We start from the raw sequence: 18,881 nt of genomic DNA, 5'->3' as shown, positions 1-18,881 counted from the left end.
ATGTCAATGGGAATCAAATTCTGGTTTCATTGCTGCACTAGTGCTCACATGGTGCAGGGGTCTACTTGCCATAGTTTCATAAATTGTCAAGGTGCTACTATAGAAGGTAGCTTATGGAGAGCAGCTACCCTTGTCAAGGCATCTGCTAGCTCATTCTCTGGTGAGAGGAGTGGCTTATGTCCTGAAACATGACATACACTACATTGTGAGTTGTTTGGCCACACTTCTATAAGTCTCACCATAGAGTAGCTTCCTGCAAGGGTTAGTGCCCTGTCTGCAAATTCTGGTCAACACAATCTGGTTGCCAGAGCATCAGCCCTTTAAATACAGCTCAACTGTCTGTGCAAACATGTAGGGTGGCTTTTTCATGCATCATAAGTGGTCACATTGCCTGAAACTCTATTGTCTCAGCCTGACCATTCCAGTTTCCAACCAGAGAATTTCCATGCTGGGGTGGTCATTCATTATGGGCTATCATTCATTGTGGGATTGTGCCATAGCTGGACCTATGAGTATATTAGGCATCAGCTAGAGGGCCTCTTTTTCTTCTACATAGGGGCTAAGTGTCATAGCCTATTTTCTATCACCTTGTACAATTTCCTGTGTCATATTATGTATCACTAGTTCCAATACCATTGCCATTTCAGCTGCTAATATACAGCAGAGGAAAGATAGCCCTCTGATGCAAGTATGTCCCCCAATGGATGAGGGTGGGAACCTGGGCCACTCCACTCCTGAGGCAGGATATCCATGTAGAGACCAAGTCCTCAACTGGGTATCTAATCTGTACTTCCACTGTCTGCTGCTCTATGATACTTCCACAGACATACAAAAAAGCAACATATAATGTGTTGTCTCTCAGAGAATACCAACTTTTGGGCCTTTCCACACTGTGACAAAAATCCAGTAGGATGCTTTCACTTCCCTTGCTTTTGCCATAGGCTCCAGTCAAGTGCAATATCAACTATAGTCACTGTTAGGGTAAATATTAGAGTAGGGTCAACAATTCAAAGGTCTTGTACCTGCATAATTTCCTTCTTCAAGTCCTAAAAATCAGATTCCACTGCATCTGTCCAGTCTCATGTTGCACCTTTTTGGATCATCTGGTACATTGTGTGCAGCAGAGTAGCTAGATACAGTATGAATGTCCACTAAAAGCACAATAAGCCCATGTATGCTTGTAATTGGCATACTGTCATAGGTCTTGAGTATGCCCGGATTTTATATATAATGACATCAGGACTTACTTTCTACTTACTCAACCAGGTGACATCCAAGAATTTAACAGACAATTTAGGGCCCTGGATCTTTTCTGATTTGATGTCTCACTCCCAGGCCTACAAAGTTTTCTTTAGACTGTGCATGGTGGCTTCAAAATCTGTAAGGAAATCAGAGAATTACATACTATTATCAATCTAATAGAGTATATATTGGTACAGATGGTCAAGTAATGAGCCACCACACCATGAGACAAAGTTGGGCTACACAATTAGCCCTGAGGCAACACTTGGAAAGTCTATTGTCTTCCCTCTCAAGTAAAGGTAAATTGGTCCTGTCAGGCATAATACCAAAGGAAAAGACAGCATTAGGCAAATCTACAACATAATGCCATCCACCCAGTGTTAGGGTGCAACAATCCATCAAGTCTGCAATATTAGGCACCACCACATGCAATGATGGCATCACTTTACTCAATTGCTGGTAATTCAGAGTCATTCACCATGTCCTGTCTAGCTTCTATATGGGCCATACCAGGAGATTGAAAGGGCTATGTATCAGGTGTGTCACCCCTGATTTCCAATTGCAAAATTGTTTGCCCTGTTTCCTCATGGCCCCCACGTACCTAATATTGCTTCATGCACACAACTTGAATAGCCCAAAGGAGAGTTGGGGGTGTGTACTCTGGATGTCCTTGGGCTATGTTTTTTACCACACAGATTCAAAAGCAGAATTCACACTGCATATTGTCAAGCTGAGGACTAGTCAGTATGTCCACCCCATATTCAGCAGCTGGGGAAACATAGACATCATAAGGTCATAGAGCCAATTACTCAGTGTCACCTGGAATTTCTAGACCATGATATAGTGAACTCTGTACACTTCTTCATGTGCAGTAGGTTCCATGAAATGATCCAGGTTGCATATATTAGCATTGACACAGCTCTAGCATCCAACAATACTAACATATGCTGTGCATTCTTTGAGGACCAATACATAGTTGCACATATGCTCTCTGGTCTCCTGGGGTCCCCATTAACTGGATATATTGGCCTGCTTCCTAAGCTAGATAAAAAGAGGTGAGCACCATGTTTTCTTACTTCACTGGGTCTGCCTTTACCTTTGGATTCATTGGCCAATATTGCTGCTTAGGGCACAATTGCCACCAAAGAGACTACATTACACTCAAAGTCTTCCCATCTTTCTTATCTATGGCTAAACTGGCAGCCAGAAGGTTCATCCAAATTTGGAACTGGCTTATCTTCAGTGACCTGAAGGAGGTCTGTCCTTAGGAGGTTGGCCCCACTCAGTCAGGGGCCATCCATTTCTTCTTAAGTGGCTGAGTTTTCACAGGTCTTACTTTACCCTGGCATTTCACTTATAAATTACAAGACATGCCAAGGCATCAACCACATCATGGATTGAGTGATCTGTGAAGTCCCAAATGTGCCTGCCAGCCCACTCACCAAGATCAAACCTGCATGTGTGGTGTAAGAAGTCTTCATATGAGGTATGGTACTCCACAGTGACAATCAATTAGTTCATGCCCATTTCTTGTAGTATAGAGATGAAGTCTAGGAAGGTTGTTCATTTTGTAACTTGCTCCAGAAAGTCACTTGGGTTCTACTCAACCAGGTAGGTCGATACTATTAGCTAGTTTATCAAACTCTAGGCTGATTCATCGAGGGGAACTCAGGAAAATGTCAAGATGAAGGAGCAAAGGGCAATCTCAGACCTATAGCCCACACAGAACAAGTCTAAGAGATTTTTTTTGAAGTTGTATACCTGAAATTGAAACAACTTCATGAGGCTGCAAAAGTAATTAGATCATAAATAATAGCCCAGGCAAAAGAAGAAATGACACATATAACTAAAAAATTTCTAAGCATATCTAAATATAACATAGATTTTAAAAAGGAGCATAGGAAAATGAGGAAAACCTTGAATGAACAATGTAGGAAAGAATTACAGTGCATGAAAGAGATGCAAAAAGATATCTGGGAAATTAAAAACTCCATTTAAAGTTGGCAACAACTTCTTGAAAGAAAATAAATATGTACTTTCAGACCTTGAAAACAGGATTGCAGCTAGCAATTTCTAAAGAAAAGACCATGTAAACATGAGAAAGCAGGGAATAAAAATTCAATGGCTGCAAGATGATGCAAAGAAAAATAATTTAGGGATGATAGATGTCTGTGAAAAAGCAGGAGTCAATACAAATGACATAAAAAGAATATTTACAGAAGTAATAGCAGCAAACTTTCCAAGCATGTAAAAAGGAGTTGGTATACAGATAAGTGAGGCATATAAAACTACAACTAGCCATAACCAAAATAAATCCAAACAAAGATACATAATAATCATGATCTTAGAAATTCTGCACAAGATCAAAATATTAAAAGCTGTTAGAAGACTTCTAGGAGAACATGGCGGACAGTTAGCAGCAGCTACGGAGGCTCTCTGAAAGACCCAGCTTAGAATTCAGGAATGGTGCGGAGTAAGGAATCATAAGCAAGTGGAGATATGCCCTGCTGACCCAAGAATGAACTGGGCTGAGAGAAACAAACTGGGAATGCAATCCTGGTGCTATAACAGGAACAGAAAAGCCTCAGTGTGGAAGCTGGAGCCCGCGCCATTGGAAGCCGCAATTTGGGTTTCCTGCCGCCACTGCTGCGTCTACATTGGCTTGGCAGGGAGAGAGATGAGTGAAAGCTCTGAGAATGGGAATTGGTGAACAGAGTTGAAAGCAGGATGGGCGGGGATCTGTGCAATGACCTGTGGTGAGTGAGAGAAACTGGACCCTTCCATGGTCTAGGAGACTCCAACAGAGGACATTCTGGGACCCGGCAGACGTGCGGGAAAAGGGCGCTACAGTGACTTCACTCACGTACCCACCCTCTCAAGCGGGATTGGTGAGCAGTGCCTAGCCTATGTGACGCTGCTGGCTGAGACCCAGTAGGCTAGCATAGCCCAGGCCCCAGCACCTGAAGGTACATTGACCTGGAGGGGCGGGCCCAACATAGACTGCCTGGTCTGCAACTTCCAGGTGCGCAGCGGTGGGCGGGAACACCTAGCCGGCACAATTCAATCAGACTGTGGTTGAAAGGGAAGGAAGCTGGGCCTCTTATATACACTTGCATATATAAGGAACAAAGAATATGGGAAGAGGCAGCAACAAGAAAGGGTCCTCGGTCCCCAATCCTGAGAAAGAGGCAATAGCAGACACAGCACCAATAGATATAAAGTGCTATCTCCAGAGCCTCATAGACAAGTTCAGGAATGAAGTTATTGATGACCTGAAGCTAGACATTAGCAGAATAGTTAGAGAAATGCTAAGCACCATCCAAGAAAAAACAGATGGTGGAATGGAAGAACAGAAAAAGAGGGGAGAATTGTATGATGGAGAAAATAGAGAAAGCATAGAATACATGAAGCAGGTTCAAAGAGATTACCAGGAAACTAAAAACTCTATCGAAAACTGGCATAACAGCTTGAAAGAAACTAAGGACAGATTATCTGAACTGGAGGGCAGATTAGTAATATGGGAGAATGAAATGAAAAACTTCTTAAAAATAACAAAGAAACAAACAGCAATAATACAAAGACTAGAAGATGATAACAGGATCTATAACTTAAGAATTAAGAACATAAAAGAAGTAGGGACACAAACAAATGAACTACAAAAGCTACTCACAGAAATAATTGAGGAGGGACACAAACCAAACTATAAAAGCTACTCACAGAAATAATCCAGGAGAATTTTCCTAATTTAGCAAAAGGTAAAGATACTCAATTGTATGAAGCATACAGGACCCCAGCCACCTACAACACAAACAGAGCAACACCCAGGCATATAATAATTAAAATAACAGAAATCCAATACAGGGGTGCAGAGGAGGAGCTGGGCGGATCCGGAGTGCCTGCAGAAGCCCCTTCCTTTGTCTGAAGAACTGAATATTTCTGCAAGCAGGAGGGATCGCAGGTTCCTGAGGCACCTCAGCCTGTGGTGAGTGCCCAGCACAGGCTGCCCAAATCTCAGACTGTCCCGGACCCCCCAGGCTTCTGGGTGCAGTGAAGTGGAGCAGTGGGTTAGAGGCCACTACAGCTGCCTCCCCATCCCTCCCGGCTACACTTGGAGCTCTGCTGAGCTCCCGACGGATGGGCGGGCCTACACTAACCCCTGAGCCCAGCCGCGCCTAGCCATCTGCGTGCAGAGGAGGAGCTGGGCAGATCCGGAGTGCCTGCAGAAGCCCCTTCCTTTGTCTGAAGGACTGAATATTTCTGCAAGCAGGGAAGGATCGCAGGTTCCTGAGGCACCTCAGCCTGTGGTGAGTGCCCAGCACAGTCTGCCCAAATCTCAGACTATTCCGGACCCCCCAGGCTTCTGGGTGCAGTGAAGTGGAGCAGTGTGTTAGAGGCCACTACAGCCACCTCCCCATCCCTCCCGGCTACACTTGGAAGTCTGCTGAGCTCCTGACGGATGGGCGGGCCTACACTAACCCCCGAGCCCAGCTGCGCCTAGCCATCTGCCTGCAGAGGAGGAGCTGGGCAGATCTGGAATGCCTGCAGAAGTCCTTTCCTTTGTCTGGAGGACTGTGAATATCTCTGCAAGCAGGGAGGGATCACAGGCTCCTGAGGCACTGCGACCTGTAGTGAGCACCCTAAGCCAGCTGCGATTGAAGATCAGGATCTTCCAAGGGGCAGGTGGGCGCACACTGTCCCTGAGGCCCAGCTTGTCTGGAACTGTGGAATTCTGAGCAGGCAGAGGAGGGCCACTGCTTCTGTAGGCCCAATGGCTTGGGGTAGCACGGTGTCAGAGTCTCAGTAGCTCCAAACATAGAAGGGGATTTTCAACAGATCCGGAGGAAGCTTTCAAATAACACTTGAAACACAGAAATATAGAAAATGACAAAACGAAAGACCAAATTACAACCTCAAACCTCCAGCCCATCTCAGGAAACACTAGGAGCGATGTATATAGAAGAAAATATATCCCATCCACCTCATATATCGGACATAATAGCTACTGAAGTTGACAAGCAACTCCAGGAAGCTTTAAAGAAATTCAAACTCGAAATAATCTCCCAGATAAAAGAAGAAATGATAAAAGAAATGAAAGAGATTCTAAATATATCTAAAGAAAACACAGATAAAAAGTTGGAGGAACTAAACAAAAAGATAGAATCCCTAGACGAGCAATATAAGAAACAAACAGAATACATAATGCAGATGCACAGAGATATACAGGAAATAAAAAACTCCACTGAAAGTTGTAAAAACCGCCTTAATGAAAGTGAAGATAGAATTTCAGACCTTGAAGACATGATTGCAGCTAGTGAACAGGAAAGGAAAGATCTTTTAAAAATAACAACGAATCAGGAAACAACAATTCAACAACTGCAAGACGATGCAAAGAAGAATAACATAAGAATGATAGGGATTAATGAAAGAGAGGGAGACAACATAAAGGATGTCAAGAGGATATTTAGAGAAGTAATAGCTGAAAATTTCCCAAGCATGAGATTAGAAACTGACATCAGGATCAGTGAAGCATATAGAACTCCAAACAGTCATAACCAAAATAAAACTACACCCAGACATATAATAATCACCATCCCAGAAATCCAACATAAGAATAGATTATGAAAAGCTGTCAGAGAGAAAAGACAGATCACTTATAAAGGAAAACCTATCAGAATCAGAGCAGACTTCTCAGCACAAACAATAAAGTCAAGAAGAGCATGGAGTGAAATATTCCAGATCCTAAAGCAAAATGATTTCCAACCAAGACTGATATATCCTGCAAAACTATCATTCAAAATAGATGGTGCAATATGATACTTCCAGGACAAAGAACAGCTGAAGAACTTCATGAACACCAAACCGACCCTGCAAAAAATATTGAAAGACAGTTTAGATACATAAAGGAAAAAACCACTAAGCAAAGGAAATAATTAAACAGAACAGAAAGATAAAGACGCAACAGCAGAGAGATAACATTCCTACAATTAACCAGCATTTAACAGTAATAAGCATTAATGTAAATGGTCTCAATGCACCAATCAAAAGAAACAGACTAGCAGAATGGATCAAGAAACAAAATCCAACCATATGCTGTTTACAGGAAACCCATCTAACCCAGAAGGATACTCACAGACTGAAAGTCAAAGGATGGAAAACAATGCTTCATGCAGCAGGAATCCAAAAAAAGGCAGGAGTAGCCATTCTGTTTGCAGACAACGTGAACTTTAAACCAACAATGACCATAAAGGACAAAGAAGGTCACTACATACTCCTAAGGGGAAAACGCCAAGAGGAAGAGATAACTATCTTAAATATATACGCACCAAACTCCAGAGCACCCAGTTATATAAAACAATTATTAACAGAAATGAAAACTCAAATTATCAGTAACACAATTGTAACAGGAGACCTTAATACGCCACTGACACCAAGGGACAGATCAATCAGACAGAAAATGAGCAAAGAAATAACAGAACTGAATCACACCTGTGAACAAATGGGTTTGATAAACATATACAGAATGTTCCACCCAACAACATCAGAATACACATTCTTCTCAGCAGTACATGGATCATTTTCTAAAATAGACCATATATTAGCTCACAGAACATATTTAAACAAGTGCAAAAGAGCTGAAATCATCCCTTGCATGTTATCAGATCATAGCGCTCTGAAATTAGAAATTAATGATAAAAGATACTGCAAAAATCCAACAAGCACATGGAAACTGAATAACACACTCTTGAGTAATCAGTGGGTCACAGAAGAAATTAAAGAAGAAATCAAACAATACCTAAAAGAAAATGAAAATACAGATACAACTTACCGGAATCTGTTGGATGCAATGAAAGCTGTCCTGAGAGGAAAATTTATTGCACTGAGTTCCCACATCAGGAAAACAGAACGAATACAAATAAATAACTTGATGCTACACCTCAAACAGCTAGAAAAAGAAGAGCAAGTCAAGCCCAAAGCCAAAAGAAGAGAGGAAATCATAAAAATCAGAGCAGAAATCAATGCAATAGAGACTAAGAAAACAATCCAAAGAATCAACGAATCAAAGATTTGGTTCTTTGAAAGAATAAATAAAATCGATAAGCCCCTAGCCAACCTTATTTAAAAAAGGGAAGAAAAAGCTCAAATTCATGCAATAAGAAATGAAAAAGGAGAAATCACTACAGACCCAATAGAAATACAGAAGATCATCAACACCTATTTCGAAAACCTCTACTCTCAAAATTTGATAACACAGAAGAAATAGACTGGTTCTTAGAAGCATATGAAGTGCCAAAGGTAGATCAAGAGGATGTAAAACTGTTGAGTAACCCAATCGCTGTTACTGAAATTGAAAATGTAATTAAGTCCTTACCCACCAAGAAGAGCCCAGGCCCAGATGGATTCACTGCAGAATTCTACAAGAAATACAAAGAAGACCTAATGCCGACACTCCTCAAACTATTCAATGAAATTGAAAGGGAAGCAATCCTTCCTAAGTCATTCCTGGAAGCAAATATTACTCTAGTACCAAAACCTGAGAAAGACCCAACTAAAAAAGAGAACTATAGACCGATCTCCCTAATGAACACAGATGCAAAAATCCTCAATAAAATATTGGCAAATAGGATCCAGCAAATCATCAAGAAGATTATACACCATGACCGAGTGGGATTCATCCCAGGAATGCAAGGATGGTTCAACATACGCAAATCAATAAATGTAATTCACCATATCAATAAAGCCAAAAATAAGAATCACATGATCATTTCTATAGATGCAGAAAAAGCCTTCAGTAAGGTCCAACATTTATTCATGATAAAAACTCTACAGAAAATTGGAATAGATGGTCTTTACCTCAATATAATAAAGGCCATTTATGACAAACCAACAGCCAGCATCATACTAAATGGCCAAACATTGAAAGCCTTTACTTTAAAATCAGGCACAAGACAAGGATGTCCTTTATCACCACTCCTATTTAATATAGTACTGGAAGTACTAGCCAGAGCAATTAGGCAAGAAAGAGAAATAAAAGGGGTAAAGATAGGAAAAGAAGAAGTTAAGTTGTCATTGTTTGCAGATGACATGATACTCTACATAGTAGACCCCCTAAGCTCCATTGAAAGACTCTTAGATACAATAAATAAATTCAGTAATGTGGCTGGATACAAAATCAATACTCAGAAATCAATTGCATTCCTATACTCAACAAAATCACAGAGAGGGAAACAAGAGAAACTGGACTATTCACATTAGCAAGCAAAAAAATGAAATATTTAGGAATTACTCTTACGAAAGAAGTGAAAGACTTATACAGTGAAAACTATAATACACTGAAAAAGGAAATTGAAGATGATCTCAGAAAATGGAAAGACATCCCTTGCTAATGGATAGGAAGAACAAACATTGTGAAGATGGCCATTCTCCCAAAACTCTTATACAGATTCAATGCAATCCCAATAGAAATACCATCAACATACCTTATAGATCTAGAGAAATCACTCCTAAATTTCATCTGGAACCAGAAGAGACCTAGAATTGCAAAGGCAATTCTAAGCAGCAAAGGCAAAGCAGGAGGCATCACAATCCCTGACTTGAAATTATACTACAAAGCAACAGTAGTAAAATCAGCATGGTATTGGAATCAAAACAGAGCCGAAGATCAATGGAATAGATTAGAAGATACAACCACAACTACAAACACACTCAACCACCTTATCGTTGATAAAGGAGCCAAGCAGGTTCACTGGAAGAATGACAGTCTCTTTAATAAATGGTGCTGGAAAAACTGGCTCTCCATTTGCTGAAAACTAAAGCTAGACCCATGTCTATCACCATGTCCTAAATTAAAATCTAAATGGGTCAAAGATCTGAATATTAAAACAGAAACACTAAATCTATTGGAAGACAAATTGGGTAGAAACCTTGGAGACATAGGAGTAGGTAGAGAATTCATGAACAGGACTCAAACCGCACGGGAAATACTTCCCAGAATCAATAACTGGGACCACTTCTTATTAAAAAGTTTCTGCATGTCAAAAGAAATCTCCAGCATAGTGAAAAGAAAACCCACAAACTGGGAAAAGATTTTAGTGAACTCTCTCTCAGACAAGGGACTCTTGTCTAAAACATATAAAGAATTAAAAAAACTCAGACCTCCAAAATTCAAAGATCCAATCCAAAAATGGGCATCTGAGATTAATACACAATTCTCAGATGAAGAAATGCAAATGGCAAATAAATACATGAAAAAATGCTCATCATCATTGGTCGTTAGAGAAATGCAAATTAAAACCACACTGAGATTCCATCTCACTCCTGAAAGAATGGCCAGGATCAAGAAAACCAACAACAACAAATGCTGGAAAGGCTGTGGGGAAAAAGGAACTCTCCTGCACTGTTGGTGGGACTGTGGACTGGTACAGCCTTTGTGGAGATCTGTCTGGAGATTTCTCAAAAAGTTCGGATTGGAAATCCCATTTATTCCAGCTATTCCACTTCTAGGCATATTCCCAGAAGAACTGAAAGCATCATACCACAGCGATGTATGCGCACCTATGTTTATAGCAGCACAATTTGTAATCGCCAGATCTTGGAAACAACCCAAGTGTCCATCAACTGAGGAGTGGATAAAAAAGTTGTGGTATTTCTATACAATGGAGCTATAAAGAAGGATCACATTGAGATATTTATCAATAAATGGGCGCAGCTTGAGACCATACTCATAAGTGAAATAAATCAATCTCACATGTGTGAATACCGAATAGTTTCCCTCATGTAATAATGATTCAAATATATAAAAATATGTGGCAATCATGATTCCCCATTATGTGGCCTTGAAGCCTTATAAAATTTTCACTTATTAATTAGAAAGGCTTTATTCTGGGCTTCTTGATATGGAAATATTTGAAGCTATAGTATATGAAGTTTTATCCAAATATTTCAAGAAAAAAGACAGACACTATGGTAACTACTATTCTTTAAAAAAGTATTTAGTTATTTCTTATGTTTATTTTAATTAAGGGAAAAATTTAAAAAAATAGGATATATAATAGTAACTCTTTTCGATTTCCTATTAACTTGTTTTGAAGTCCTGTAATACTCCCATGATCTTGTTTTGACTGATTAGACTCTGTTCCATTCTGTGTGATAGTATCAAGTCTGAGGGTATAGGCAACTACTTTGAAGGCAATAAGACTCACTAAGATGCCCATTCTGGTTTGACTATTGTCTGCTTTGGAGGTCCTGTAATGTTTACAGTGCCTAAGTTTTATTGGTCTTGTTCTCTACTGTTTTGTCCAACTTTATAATATCTAATGAGATAGACAAATCTTTTTAAGGAAACAAGAGACAACGTTGACAACCATTGTTAATAACCTTGTACTCTGTTCTACATCATGTGCTATGTCTATCCTTGGTTTTGACTGACAGCTTTGTTCTGCCATATTTGACTTTATTCTCTCCCCCCCCAAAAAAAGTAATAAGAACTAAGGAGTAATAAAATCCAAAATGTGTATATTTTGTTGTAAAATAGAGAGGAAGGGGAAAAAAAGAGCTCTAACGGGTATAACAGCAAGTGTGTATAGGGGTGTTAAATAGCTGACTATTTCCAAGATGATAATATGCAATCTATTAACAGGTGATTTCTTACTGTTATGTTTTTTTTTGTAGTTCTGCATTATATGTAACCTTACACTGAAAAAAAAAAAAAGAAATCCAATGCAAGAACAAAATATTAAAGGCTGTCAGAGACAAGAAACAGATCACTTACAAGGGAACACCCATCAGAATTACAGCAGATTTCTCGGCACAAACCATCAAATCATGAAGAGCGTGGGGGGAAATAATTCAAGCTTTGAAACATAATAATCTCCAGCCAAGATTGATATATCTGCACAACTGTCCCTGGAAGTTGATGGAAAAACAAGGTGCTTCCAGGATAAAGAGGAACTAGGGGAATATGCAACCACCAATTCAACTCTACAGAGAATACTGCAGGTTATTCTAAAAATGAAAAATATGAAGAACCAAGAAATAGTGGCAGATAGGCCACAATGAATGGAGCAGAAAACAAAATGAAGAAGACAAACTGACAACTAATGACAGAAAAAGAGCTCAACAGAAATGAGGCAGAGAAGATTGGATGATAGGAACAGCTATTTTGGAGAAAATGATGTCTTAATAGGTAATACTGATTTAGTATCATCTTGTTTTGAAGTCTCATCAAGCTTTTGTTCTTCTGTCTCCATTGGTCTAAACAAGTTGTATCTTATTGGATTTTATTATGTATGATAGTATAAGCAAAAGCTTTTATAGACAAGGAGATTGTACAGAAACCAGTGTTCATTTTTCTGTTAGTTGATTCTAAATACCCTGTAATGCTATCATTCTCTTAAATGGTTTTACATTGTTTTGATATATTTGATGCTACAGTATACGAAGTTGTACTCAAAGATTTCAAGGAAAGAGACAATATGGTGACTACTTTTATGTTGGGATTATCTTGTGGTGAAACACTATTTTGCTTAAATGGTTATGTTTTGATCTGCGCTGTTTTGCTGTTATGCCCTCTTTTATCTCAATCTCCATTTTATTATTTACTTTTTTATTTTTATCCTTTTAATTAAGGGAAAATAAATTTTAAAATAGCAGGATATATTATAGTAACCCACTTTGACTTTCCATTATCTGTTTTGCTTGATAGTACCAGGTTCAAAAGTTTAGGTAGCAGCTGTGAAGATAGTGGGATTCATTATGACACCCATTCTGGTTGACTATTTATTATCTACTTTGAAGACCTATAATGTCTCCAGTGTTTTGGTTTTTCCGGTTTTGTTCTTCACTGTTTTGTTCAATTTTATTATAACTGATAATATAGGCAATTCTATTAGAGATAGTGAGAGGCATTATGGTAACTATTGTTGATCACCTTGTATTATGCTTTTACATTATCTATTATGTCCACCCTTTTGATTTGACTGACTCTGTTCTGTTACATCACATTTGGTTCTATTCTCTTCCAAAAAAGTAATAAGAACTTTGGGAGCAACAAAACCCAAAATGTGTAATTGTCATTGTACAAAAGAGAGAAAAGAAAGTGCTCTAAATGATATAACTGCATATTTATTTAAGTGTATAAGAAAGATAATGATATTACTGAGTTCTGTTGCATCATTGAACAGAACTGTTTGCAGTCTCACTGTTGGAATGTCCACTTTATAAGCTTTAATTTTGTAACTTGAACAATTATTTCTAAGATGACAATATGTAATCCATTAACTAGTGACTTCCTACTGTTTATTTTTTTCTGTAAATCTGTATAACTTGTACCCTTTCTCTGCTTTTTTTCTTTTTCTCCTTAAAATAAAAAAAAGCTGTTAGTAAAAAGAAATACATCAGCTATATGGGAAAAACCCATCAGAATCACAGCAGACTTATCAACACAAACCATAAAGTCAAGAAGATCTTGGAGTGAAGTGTTTCAAGTCCTAAAAGAAAATAACTTCCAACCCAGATTGATGTACCCTGAAAAACTATCTTTCAAAATTAATGGAGAAATAAGATACTTCCATGATAAAGAACAATTGAAGGAACTGATGATCACCAAACCAGCTCTACAAAGAGTGCTGGAAAATATTCTAAATAGAGATAAAGATGACCACAATTCCAGGAACAGCAGTGGAGGAGGACTACCAAGCAGGGCAGGCAATTGAATGGAGGGGAAATATTGGTGGGGGGACAATGGTAGAAGGATAGCATGGCAGAGATGAGCCAGTGCATGTCAGTGATAGTCATAAATTTAGATGCTTTCAATTCACCAATGAAAAGAAACATTGGCAGAGTGAATTGAGATACAGGACCCATCAATATGCTATACACAAGAAGTACATATGACTCAAAATGAAATTCTTGGACTGAAGTTCAAAGGAGAAAATACAGTGCTCCGTGTGACGGGGGCCCAGAAACAAGCAGGCCTAACTTACATATCAACTGCATAATAGATAAAAAGATGTGGTATTTTTATACCACAGTATAAATGGAAAGCTACTCAGCATTGAAGGTTTCCCTTCTTTTTCTGTGCTCCTCTATTCTTCCATCTGTGTCTTCTTCTGTGAGAGGTACTTAGCATTTCTTTTATTATTTTTCTTATATCTTCCTTTACTTGTATTAGCATTTCTGTTTTAAGTTCTGCTATGATTTCCTCAAGATATTTCTTTATTTCAGATGCTGTTTCTTCTGAAACTGCAGGTGTGCAACCCCGATCTCTTCTATATTTACCTCTCTTGAGTCAGTACTGCTTGGGTTGTAGGCTGGAGGCTTCCTTTTATTTCTTCCTCTTGTCACATTTCTGGTTTATTCCTGACAAGTGGATAGTGGGGGTACTCAGCCCTTACCATATTGGTTACAATTACTCAAGCATGCTGGCTAGGCGTTGCTGCCCTACCCAGTCTGCTGCTGACCACTGGAGTACAAGCAGGGGTGGGGCCCCACCCTTCTGAGCTGGTCAACCACTGGGAGTCTTCACCACATTAGTGTGTGCCATGCAGTGATGGGTTGGTTAGGGGATAGCTTCAGGGAAACCTCACAGGTCTTGGCTGTTGGATCATGCATAAGGGCGGGACCCAGTCCAAGCAATTCTCATCAACCTACTCTATGCTAGGAGTGGCTAAATGAAGCCAGCTGGAGTTCTGGTTCCAGGATTATCCTTCCTGACTCCAAAATGTCACCAGCCAGTTGCCCACTCCTAAAAGAGGACTGAGTTCCCACACACTCACTGCAATCCAGGGAAGATCTCTCTTTTCTACTCCCCTCTACAACCACGTCCTCCTGCCAAGGCTCTCAGGCTTGCCAACCCCCAACTTCACTGGGACAACATGTGTTCGGATTCCAGTATCATTTCACACACAGTGGGACCAGCTCTGGTGAGACTGTGTCTAGCTACAGCCTTCTGTCCATGTTTTTCTTTTCTTTCTTCCATTTTTTTCACTTTAGTTTCTTCCTGGGTTGAGAGGATTCATCCCCTTCCATCTTGTCTTCTCCAGAATGCTATATTCCAACATCTGAGCTGCTCCTTTCAGAGAGGCTTTTTACTTTGCTGCTTATTGATCTGACATCTTCCCAGCTTCCCAAAAATGAGGCACTGAGGTATGTATTATTTTTGTTTCTTTTTGTGGCACCAGGGATCAAATTCATGACCTTATGCTTGCCAGGCAGGCACTTACACCACTGAGCTAAATAAAAAATCTGAAATACATGAAATGGATTCAAAGAAATTACCAGGAAATTAAAAGCTCAATTGAAAGCTGGCAAAACAGCTTGAAAGAAACTAAAGACAGACTATCAGACCTTGAAGATATGTTTGCAACTTGTGATCACAAAAGGAAAGTTCTCTGAAAAATAACACAGAACCAGGAAGTAACAATACAAAGGCTAGAAGATGACAAGAGGGCCTACAACTTAAGAATAAAGAATGTGAGTGAAGAATCAGGAGTAAACACAAATGAAATACAAAGGCTATTTACAGAAATAATTAAAGAAAACTTCACAAGCATAGGAAAAGTAAATGATATTCAGATATATGAGGCATACAGAACTCCAGCCACCTATAACTAGAATAGATCTACATCCAAACATATAAAATCAAGATGCCAGAAATTCAACACAACACAGAATATTAAAATCTGTCAGAGAAAAGAAACAGATCACCTATGAAGGAAAACCCATCAGCATCACTACAGATTTCACAACACAGACCATTAAATCAAGAAGAGCTTGAAGTATTCCAATCCCTAAAAGAAAATAACCTCCATCCCAGATTGATGTACCCTGAAAAACTATCTCTCAAAATTAATGGAGAAACAAGATGCTTCCATGACAAACAGAAACTGGGAGAGTTTGTGACCACCAATTCAACCTTAAAATAAATACTGAAAGACATACTAGAGACAGAGAGAGAAAAGGCCATGGCTTCAGGAACAGTGGCAGAGGGGGTCACTGAATGGGTCAGACATTGGAATGAAGAGGAAAAGTAGGCAAACAATAACAGAAAAATAGCATGGCAGAGATGAGGTAGGGAAGGCTGACCATAATTGCTAATATGGATGGCCTCAATACACTAATAAAAATAAACACAGGCAGAGTGGATCAGGAGATAGGGTCAATCAAAATGCTCTATATAAGAAATATAATTAACCTGAAAGAGGGTTTATGGTCTGGAAGTCAAAGATGAGAAAATACTACTCTATATGACAGGGAAACAGAAAAAATGGGGATAGCTTGTCCTTCAGCTCCAGATTGGTTGGAAAGACACAACATGTTTATATAATGGAGAACAACTCAGCTATAAGGAAGGAAAACCTTGAGGCTCTTGTAAGTAAATAGATACAACTTGAGATCAAGCTCAGGGGTAAAAATGTTCAGAACAACTTAGGTAAATAGTGGGTTGCCTCCCTAATCTGAAAACTGAAAGACTCAGTGGAATACAAAATGTCCAGTACATCCTGTGGAAGTGAAAGGGGAGGAATTCTCTAAAAAGGGAAGGCAGAGGACATTGTTAACCTTATATTATGATTTGAAATTCATATTTTTTTCATTACTCTGTTTAGATTGGTTTCATTCTGTTTCAGTTTCTCTACTTGTATTAGATTTGATGGCATGGACAGCTATTCCAAAGATAGCAGGTCATACTATGGTAACCATTTTTAATTTCCTATTAACTTAATCTGAAGCCCTGTATTGCTTTCACTGTCTTTGTTTTGACTGATTTTATTTGAATCTGTTTTGACTGATCACGGTCTTGCCTTGACTAATTTTATTAGAATCTGTTATGTTTGATAGTATCAAGTCTGAGAGTATAGGCAACTACTCTGAAGACAATAAGATTCACTGTGATACCCATTCTGGTTTGACTATTAACTTCTTTTGAAGTCCTATAATGTCTCCAATGTTTTGTTTTTATTGATTTTGTTCTGTACTGTGCCTCATGATACAGGCAATTCTATTGAAGATAACAAGAGACATCATGGTAATCATTGTAGATCATCTTGCATTTTGGTTTTAAGTCATGTACTATGTCCATCCTTTTGTTTTCACTGAGCCCACTTTGTCTTTTTCTCATTTGGTTTTATTATCTTCAAAATAAAAATATAAAAGAGAAAGCTACTCATCTATAAAGAAAGATACTCTCGGGCTTCCAGGAGAACATGGTGGACACATAACAGCAGCTACGGAGGCTCTCTGAAAGACTCGGCTCAGAAGTCAGGAATGGTGCAGAGTAAGGAGACATAAGCCAGTGGAGATACGCTCTGCTGACCCAGGAACGAACTGGGCTGAGAGAAACCAACTTGGAATGCAGTTCTGGTGCTAGAACAGGAACAGAGGGGCCTCAGTGTGGAGGATGGAGCCCGCACCATTGGAAGCTGCGATTTGAGTTTCCCGCCCCGCGGCGGCTGCCTCTACATCAGCTCGGGAGGGAGAGAGACGCGCGGAAGCTCTGAGAACGGTAACCTACGAACAGAGTCGAAAACAGGACGGGCAGGGAGGCGTGCACTGACTTGTGGTGAGGCGAGTGAGAGAAACTGACACTCTACCACAGTTTGACTCCAGCGGAGGACATTCTGGGACTGGGCAGACTTGCGGGAGCAGGGCGCAGTGGTGACCCCAGCCACTATCCCCCTCTCAAGCGGAATTGGTGAGAAGTGCCTAGCCTATGTAATGCTGCTGGCAGACCCAGTAGGCTAGCCCAACCCAGATTCCAGAGCCTGAGGGTGGCCTAGAGGGGTGGGCCCCACATAGGCTGCCTGGTCTGCAACTTCCTGGTGTGCTGCGGTGGGCGGGAACACCTAGCCAGCGCAATTCGATCAGGCTGTGGCTGACAGGGAGGGAAGCTGGGACTCCTATATAAGCTTGCATATATAAGGAACAAAGAATATGGGAAGAGGGAGCAACAAGAAAGGCTCCTCGGCCCCCAATCCTGACAAAGAGGTAATAGTGGACACTGCACCAATAGACATAAAGCACCATCTAGAGAGCCTCATAGATCAGTTCAGAAATGAAGTTATCAATGACCTGAAGCTAGAAGTAAGCAGAATAGTTAGAGAAATGCTAAGCACCACCCAAGAAAAAACAAATGGTGGAATGGAAGAGCACAAAAAGAGGGGAGAATTGTTTGATGGAGAAAATAGAGAAAGCATAGAATACGTGAAGCAGGTTCAAAGGGACTACCAAGAAACTAAGAAGTCTATCGAAAACTGGCATAACAGCGTGAAAGAAACTAAGGACAGATTATCTGAACTGGAGGGCAGATTTGTAATATGGGAGAATGAAATGAAAAACTTCTTAAAAATAACAAAGAAACAAACAGCAATAATACAAAGACAAGAAGATGATAAGATGATCCATAACTTAAGGATTAAGAACACAAAAGAAGAAGTAGGGAGACAAACAAATGAACTACAAAAGCTACTCACAGAAATAATCCAGGAGAATTTTCCTAATTTAGCAAAAGGTAAAGATACTTAGATGTATGAGGCATACAGGACCCCAGCCACCTACAACCCAAACAGAGCTACACCCAGGCATATAATAATAAAAATCCCAGAAATTCAATTCAAGAACAGAATATTAAAAGCTGTCAGAGACAA

At 39.7% G+C, this 18,881-nt stretch overlaps 1 protein-coding gene across 1 annotated transcript in view; it reads left to right on the top strand.

Annotated features, from left to right (window-relative positions):
- Positions 1-12,890, top strand: part of Zdhhc15 (zinc finger DHHC-type palmitoyltransferase 15) — a 231,964-nt gene extending 219,074 nt beyond the window's left edge. Inside the window, exon 12 of the mRNA XM_063246111.1 lies at positions 11,911-12,890. The gene's annotated coding sequence lies outside the window, so the exon portion shown is untranslated. The remainder of the gene's footprint in view (positions 1-11,910) is intronic.
- Positions 12,891-18,881: the final 5,991 nt, after the last annotated feature.

The sequence above is a fragment of the Cavia porcellus genome, unplaced genomic scaffold (assembly GCF_034190915.1).
Source record: "Cavia porcellus strain 051 isolate PalLab524CR breed Dunkin Hartley unplaced genomic scaffold, mCavPor4.1 scaffold_3, whole genome shotgun sequence".
Taxonomy (NCBI): Eukaryota; Metazoa; Chordata; class Mammalia; order Rodentia; family Caviidae; genus Cavia; species Cavia porcellus.
The sequence above is the reverse complement of the archived record's forward strand: the minus strand, read 5'-3'. Positions and strand labels throughout refer to the sequence as shown.